The sequence below is a fragment of the Gossypium hirsutum genome, chromosome A12 (assembly GCF_007990345.1).
Source record: "Gossypium hirsutum isolate 1008001.06 chromosome A12, Gossypium_hirsutum_v2.1, whole genome shotgun sequence".
NCBI classification, from domain to species: domain Eukaryota; kingdom Viridiplantae; phylum Streptophyta; class Magnoliopsida; order Malvales; family Malvaceae; genus Gossypium; species Gossypium hirsutum.
This window is the reverse complement of record NC_053435.1, coordinates 20,060,623-20,069,407: the sequence shown is the minus strand read 5'-3', so window position 1 is coordinate 20,069,407 and position 8,785 is coordinate 20,060,623. Positions and strand designations below refer to the sequence as shown.

The window sequence follows — 8,785 nt, the reverse complement described above, 5'->3', positions numbered from 1 at the left end:
AGGGTGAAACCTAATAAGGGGATCCATAGATCGAGTTAATGCAACCCTAGGGTGTAATTAGAGAAAAGTCTCAATTATTCTATCTAGAGATTAGACGTTATTAGTCCTGAATAGGGATAATAACACAACTTAGGGATCTCTATGGGACAAGTTAAATGAATAAATCGTTCGATTCGGAGTCAGAATAAAAAGTGAAGTCTAGGTGGATTCTTCCTTAGGTATTGTCTTAATTCAATCGTTTTCCAAAAGTAATCCCCCAATTCTATTTTCTCTGAATTTTTAGTGTAGATAATTAGTTAGTTAAAACAAAACCTCCTTATTCGTAGGCTAGATAATAAAAAGACAGTCATTACTAGGACTTTTAGTTCCTTTGGGTTCGACAATCCGGTCTTGCTAAAACTATACTACTGTTCGATAGGTACACTTGCCTACATAGTGATAATAGTTAGTTTCAAGAATGATTGTTTATAAATATTTAAATCCTGTCACACAAAAATCGCGATCAAGTTTTTGGCGCCATTGTCGGGGAACTAAGATATTAGGAACGCTCAATTTTTATTACTTGAGCCATTTATTTTTCTTTCAAGTTAATTTTATTTTATTTTTATTTATTAATTTACTTTTTTCTTTCTCTTGGCAGGTTTTTATAGTTTATGACTAGAAGAAACCCGTCAGGACCACTACTTTTTGACGAAAAAATCGATCGCATAGTTCGCAGAAACCAAAGAGAAATAAGGCGAAGCTTAAGATACACAGAGAACAAGCAAGAGGACGATAGTCAAACCCTAACCAAGGAGATGGCTGAAAACGAAGACAATCAGCTACCTTTTGTGATACCCGCTAAATTAGCAAATCAAAATCCTGCTCCTCGTACTATGGATGATTATGCTAAACCTAATTTAATAGGAACTGAGTCAAGTATAGTTAGGCCTGCTATTGCTGCAAATAATTTTGAACTAAAACCTAACACTATTCAAATGATACAGCAATTTGTTCAGTTTGATGATTTGCAGGATGAGGATCCAAACACTCACTTGGCAAATTTCCTAGAATTCTGCGATACATTTAAAATTAATGGCATTTCTGACGATGCCATTCATCTTCGGTTATTCTCTTTTTCATTAAGGAACAAAACTAAACAGTGGTTGAACTCATTACCATGAGGGTCAATTACTACTTGGAAACAAATGACCGAAAAATTTCTATTAAAATATTTTTCGCCGGCTAAAACGGCCAAATTACGTAATGATATCTCTTCCTTTGTGCAGATGGACTTAGAAACTCATTACGATGCATGGGAGAGATACAAGGACATACTGAGAAGGTGCCCTCACCATGGGTTACCGCTTTGGCTGTAGGTTCAAACATTCCATAATGGCCTGAATCCGTTGACTAGGTAAATGATTGATGCAGCAGCCGGGGGAACCATCAACAACAAAACACCTGAAGAGGCTTACGAATTTATTAAAGAGATGTCACTGAATAACTATCAGTGGCAAGTCATGAGGACTAAGCCAACTAAAGCAGCAGGAGTTTATAACGTCGATTCGGTTACTATGCAGTCAAACCAGGTAGAACTTCTAAATAAAAAGATTGATGGTTTACTTGGTTCTACTCAGGACATCCAGTAATGAGGTGCGAGACGAATGGACGAGGAGCATGCACAGAGTATCAACCCTTCAACCCCAGCATCAAGGAGGAACAATTCCAATATATGGGTAACAATAACTCTAGATCTCAAAACAACCCATATAGTAACACTTATAATGCAGGTTGGAGGAACCATCCCAATTTCTCGTGGGGCGGTGAAGGAAACCAAAGGCCACAACATCCTCCGGGTTTTCAACAACCACCCTATCCACAGGAAAATAAACCAAACCTTGAAGAGATGCTGTCTAAATTTATCTCGGTGTTAGAAACTCATTTCTAGAACACCAAGATAGCACTTAAAAATCAACAAGCATCGATCCAAGGGCTCAAAACTCAGATAGGTCAGCTGTCTAAACTAATTTCGGAAAGACCACTAGGAAGTTTACCTAGTAACACCAAATCAAAAGAGCATGTAAAAGCAGTTACACTAAGGAGTGGGAAAGTGTTAGAGGAACCTGAAAAGAAGCTAACACAAGAAGCTGTGATAAGCGAAAGGGAGGAAGAAAAACCCAAAAATAGTGACAAACCACTACCGAAGGAATATAAACGACTAGTTCCATACCCATCAAAATTGAAAAAAGACCATATTGATGCACAATTCGGTAAGTTTCTTGAACTTTTTAAGCAATTACATATCAACTTACCTTTTGTTGAAGCCATCTTGCAGATGCCTACATACGCAAAATTTTTGAAGGAGCTTCTAACAAATAAAAGGAAGTTTGAGGATTTATCTACAGTAGAAGTCAACGAGGAGTGCTCAGCCATACTCTAGAACAAACTGCTAACCAAACTGAAAGATCCAGGAAGTTTTACTATCCCTTGCTTAATTGGTAGTCTGAATGTTGAGAAAGCACTAGCTGATTTAGGCGCTAACATTAATTTGATGTCATATAAAATGTTCAAACAACTTGGTCTTCGAGAACCTAAACCCACTAGGATGAGTATTCAACTAGCCAATAGATCTGTTAAATATCCTAGGGGTATTATGGAAGATGTACTTGTGAAAGTAGATAAATTCATATTTCCTATTGACTTTGTTGTGCTTGGCATGAACGAAGATGTGGAAGTGCCCTTAATTTTAGGGCGCCCATTTTTAGCCACTACTAGGGCTGTAATCGATGTGGGTGACAGTAAATTGGTACTTAGAGTAGGTGACGAGGAGATTATCTTTAAAATTTACGATGCTATGAGCTTTTCTAGGGAACAGGATGGTTCATGTTATTTTATTGACTCTATTGATCATACTACTCAAGATTCTTTTTAGAAAATTATACAGAAGGACACGACAGAACTGTATCTAGCTCAAGAAGAGGAGACAGATGATGAACCTAATGAGCATTCTTCAAGACAAGTAGAATATGAGGGCATTAAGATAAACGATGAACTTAAGCAAAAACCCTCTATTGAAGAGCCTCCCAAACTGGAACTTAAACAATTACCAAACCACTTGGAATACATATTCCTTGGAAATAATTCTACATTACTAGTTATTATTGCTTCTAACTTGCAACCCAAGGAGAAAGAAGAATTAATCCAAGCATTAAAAGAACATAAAAAGGCCATAGCTTGGAAAATTTCTGACATTAAAGGAATCAGCCCTTCTTTTTGCACCCACAAAATTTTGATGGAAGATGAATACAAATAGTGTGTGCAAGCTCAAAGACGACTGAACCCCAATATGAAGGAAATTGTTAAAGCTGAGGTAATTAAACTTCTAGATGATGGAATTATTTATCCTATTTCTAATAGTTCTTGGATAAGTCTAGTGCAAGTTGTCCCTAAGAAAGGAGGCATGACGGTTGTGACCAACGAGAAGAATGAATTAATCCCAACAAGGATAGTCACAGGATGGAGAGTTTGCATTGACTACAGGAAACCTAATGATGCCACAAGAAAAGATCACTTCCCCTTGCCATTCATTGACGAAATGTTGGAAAGATTATCCGAGCACATGTACTACTGCTTTTTAGACGGACTCTCTGGCTACTTTCAAATCCCAATAGCTCCTGAAGATCAAGAAAAGAGGACATTCACATGCCCATATAGTATGTTCTCTTATCATAGAATGCCTTTTGGAATGCCTTTGGATTATGTAATGCTCCTGCCACTTTTCAGCACTGTTTGATGGCCATCGTTGATGAACTCGTGGAAGATATCATGGAAGTATTTATGGATGATTTCTCGATATTCGGTAACTCTTTCCATCTCTGCCTTAATAATTTTAAATGAGTTTTAATAAGATGTGAGGAAACGAATCTTGTGCTTAACTGGGAGAAATGTCACTTCATGGTTCAAGAAGGTATTGTATTAGGGCATAAAATTTCTAGTAAAGGGATTGAAGTGGACAAATCTAAAATAGAAACAATCAAAAAATTACCCCTTCTAGTTCGGTTAAGGCTATTAGAAGCTTTTTAGGACATGCTGGTTTTTATAGAAGATTTATTAAGGAATTTTCTAAAATAGCTAAGCCTTTGACTAAATTGCTAGAAAAAAATATACCTTTTAATTTCAATCAGGAGTGTTTAGAAGCATTTAATACTTTAAAAGATAAATTAATTAATGCTCCAATCATAATTGCACCTGATTGGAACTTACCATTTGAATTAATATGTGATGCAAGTGATTTTGCAGTAGGTACAGTATTGGGATAGCGAAGAGACAAGCATTTTCAACCTATCTATTATGCTAGCAAAACTTTGACAGCTGCACAAGAGAATTATACTACTACAGAAAAAGAATTGTTAGCTATGGTTTTTGCATTTGATAAATTTTGATCATATCCCATATTGTCTAAAGTTGTTGTTTACACTGACCATTTCGCCCTTCGCTACCTTTTAACTAAAACTGATGCAAAACCTCGACTCATTCGATGGATTCTCCTATTACAGGAATTTGACTTGGAAATTTAGGATAAGAAATGTGCTGAAAATCTTGTGGCTGATCATCTATCTAGGCTTGAAAACTCCAATACCAAAGAACTAGATAAAGTTGAAATAAATGATTCGTTTCTTGAAGAACAATTTTTCACTATATCTGATCCGAGGTACCTTGGTTTGCAGACATCGAGAATTTTTTAGCCGCTAACATTATCCCAAAAGGGTTAACACACTAGCAAAATAAACGATTCTTTAATGATGTGAAAAACTACTTTTGGGACGATCCCTTTCTTTTTTGCAGATGTGCAGATCAAGTCATTAGAAGATGCGTTACAAGATCAAAAACATAAAAAATACTGGAACATTGCCACTCAGGGCCAACTGGAGGACACTATAGTGGAACTAAGACAGCACATAAAATACTTGAATCAGGTTTTTTGTGGTCCTCTTTATTCAAAGACGTTAACAGGTACGTTACTTCATGTGACAAATGCCAACGGACATGTAACATATCTAAACGTGATGAAATGCCTTAAAACTATATGCTTTCATGTGAAATATTTTACGTATGGGGTACCAATTTCATGGGCCAATTCCCCAGTTCATTTGGGAATAAATACATCTTAGTAGCAGTTGATTATATGTCCAAATGGGTGGAAGACCAAGCTCTACCTACTAATGATGCTAGAGTGGTAGTACGTTTCCTTAAGAAACTTTTCACGAGATTCGGAACACCTAGAGCAATTATCAGTGACAGGGGCACTCGTTTTTGTAATACCCAATTTGAAAAAACTCTTAAAAAATACGGAGTTCATCATAGAACAGCCACCCTATACCATCTTCAAACTAATAGACAAGTTGAAGTGGTAAACCGAGAAATCAAACGGATCCTTAAAAAAATAGTAGAATCAAATAGAAAAGATTGGGCAATGAAAGTAGATGATGCCTTATGGGCTTACAGAACTGCTTTTAAGACCCCCATAGGGACATCACCTTACAGACTTGTTTACGAAAAAGTTGTCATCTACCATTCGAACTAGAGCATAAAGCTATTTGGACTATTAAATTTCTAAACCTTGATCCTAAACTTGCAGGAAAAAATAGGTTGATGGAGCTGAACGAACTTGTTAAGTGGCGAGCCAATGCATACGAAAACTCATGCCTATATAAGGAAGTAACAAAGCGGCGCCATGACACTCATTTAAAGCAACGAAAACAATTTGAAGTTGGAGATCTTGTCCTCCTATACAACTCAAGACTCAAATTGTTTCCTAAGAAACTTAAATCACGATGGTCAAGACCTTTTGTAATTTAATCTGTTCTTCTAGATGGCACAAAAGAGGTAAGTCACCTATCACACGGTACTTTCAAAGTAAACGGACATCGTTTGAAACTTTATAATGGTGAGAATTTTAAAGACGATGGAGAGGAGCTACGACTCCACAAACCGCCCTGAATAAACCAATAAGGTAACAGTCGAGCTTAGACTATAAACAAGCACTTCTCAGGAGGCAACCCGAGCACTAATGGTTTTAAATTATTTAAATTTCAATTTTTTTAAACATCTAGGTCACTAACAGAGTTTTTGAGCACAGGTTCCCAACTCTACACGGTCGATCACACGGCCGTGCTTCAAGCCGTGTGAAAACCACGGATGAAACTACGGGCGTGCGATACGACCGTGCGAAAACAGGGTAAAAGTTATCTTTCCCAACACAGGATGCGATAAGTAGCCACGGGCGTGCGACCTGGCCGTGGTCAAATCTGCCAAATGAACACGGGCGTGCAACACGCCACCCGTGGACAACACTGTCAAAATAACACGGGCGTGCGTAGAGCTACACGACCATGGGAAAAGTAAACCACTTCACGCACGGTCATTCCCGAAGGCCGTGTGACAACATCTCACTTCGCGACAAACATGGGCGGGACACGATCCACACGGGCGTGTCAACCGGCGGTGCCACTTGAAAAAATTAGATTATCTATCTTATTTTATTTTTCTTTTATTAAATTTTAAAGATTATTTTGTTTTTAAACATGGCTTATCTTTATGATTACTATCAAATTAGTCCCCCAATTCTCCTTTTGTCCTTCAGAATCATGTTTGTCCTCTAGCTTTATTTCCAACAACTCGCTCTCGCTAATCCAAGAATTTCATCCATTTTTAACTCAGGAAGTTTCACTTTTCTCCCTATCTTATGAACTTACACTTACAATTGTCAAAATATCTATCTTTGTACATTGAGGACAATATACATCTTAAGTGTGGGGGGTATTCATTTCATTATCAGAAAAATCCCTGAATGACTGCCTTGTTCTCTTGAAAAGCTCTCATATCATATTTAGGATAAATTTTGATTGATTTATGATTTTGATAGATATATCTTGAATTAAAACATAGACATTTATGCATTGATTGTTTAAACTTTAAGACATTAGAGAATCGAGCATGCTAAGTTGATTTTTAAGAATTTAAAATGTTAGGTTGTTTCCCCAAAGTTTAGGTATTACTTTGAGTTGGAATTCACAAGTTTTAAACATCAAAAAGCCATAATTATTGTGAGATTTTTGAGCCTTTTGAGCATCTATTAATTTTTCATGCTCACTTTTATTATTGCTTTGAGTGCGTCAGTATTGAACTGTTATTCTAAAACTTGCTTGATTATGCATGTCAAGACCATACCATTTGATTTGATATGTCAAAATGATTAAGGCACTTAGGATTAATCCACTCAAGCGATGAAAAGCCTACCTTCACAATTAACCCCTAGTGAACCCCTTTGAGCCTAACAACCCATTTTTTGTATTAATCGTAATATTAACCCTTAACCCATTATTGTTGAAATCCCCTAAATTAAATTTGATCCCTATTTTTGTCGAAATTTGAATTGAAATAGTTGCTCATCTATGTCTTGTTCCTAATAGTTAGTCTATGTTTTTTTTAACTTGTTCTCAAAAACAATGTATGTATACGTATTAGTAGTAGTGATCTTTTGAGCAAAGAAGTTAAATTCCATTTTCTGAGAAGAAGCTATGTTGTACACGATTAATGACTAGTTATTTTTCTAGTTAGGTAATTTTTCAATTCAATCTCGATTCTAACTTTTTCTTTCAGCTTGTGATGACACCCCCTAACCAAACCTCGTTACAACCCTCTAAAGAACTTTTTATTGATGTATCATCTCAATTTATAGTGGTGGAGATGTGAGTTTCATGCAAGCCTATGATAATAACTTTTCATATTGACCGATGAGTGCTACATTCAATGTCCTTAAACACGTTGAGTGATTTGAGTGGATCTTTAGTGAGGATGTTAAACTCCGTGAGATTTCGAATCGAGGTAACTATTTAGATAAAGGGAGACACCTATGTTTTTAAGATAAAATGCTCAACTTGGAATGTTTGAAGCTCTAATGTTCTTTTAGTTGAATTCTCAATCTATGATTACCTGTGGATTATTTTGAGATATTATCGATAGAGATTATAAGTTGAGAAGAATTTATTTTGATTATGAGTTGAGAATTTTGCTTGAGGACAAGAAAATGCTTAAGTGTGGGGATATTTGATAAATCGTAATTTATACATATTTTTACCCCATGCTTAAGGCATTTTATGGATGATTTTTCCTTAGAATTGGTGAATTCGATGCTCCTAATGCCTTAATTTCATGTTTTATACTTAGGTGAGCATAGGAGAGCGAAAGGAACGAGAAACGAGCTAAAAATGGAGAAAATGGGCCAAAGTATGAAATCAACATGGCCTGGACTTCCTCACACGAGCAGACCACATGGCCGTGTCAATTTGGCAGAATTAAAGCACGACTCACACGGGTAGACCACAAGCCCATGCCTATTTAACAGGCTTGACTACGGCCTGAAGTAATTGCACACTGGCGTGTCACACGGGCGTGTCCCTGCCAAGCCCAAGTTGAGTCCAATACGGAAAAGGCTAATTTTGAGGGCTTTTAGGCATTCTAAAGCCTATAAATAAGCCCTAAAGGAAGAGGAAATGGGACACAGATAGAAGGAGGCAGGGAACTGCTCAAGGGAAGCCGATTGATCCATCTCAGAAGCCGGATTCACCATCAAGACTGAAGATCTCCCCTCAATTTCCCTTCAGGAGTTTTGGGTTTTCTTTATGTTTTATATTCATTATTCTTCTGAGATGTTTTCTGTTTTAGTTATGAACTAAATCCCCTAAATACCTAAGGGGAACGAAACCTAAGACGAATCTTGTTATTGTTTTCTGAATTATAT

At 36.7% G+C, this 8,785-nt stretch overlaps 1 non-coding gene across 1 annotated transcript; it reads right to left on the bottom strand.

The window, feature by feature from the left end:
• Positions 1-1,235: 1,235 nt before the first annotated feature.
• Positions 1,236-1,342, bottom strand: LOC121211853 (small nucleolar RNA R71). The gene has a single exon (XR_005907070.1). It is a non-coding gene; the product is annotated as a small nucleolar RNA R71 (small nucleolar RNA).
• Between the last annotated feature and the right edge of the window lie 7,443 nt (positions 1,343-8,785).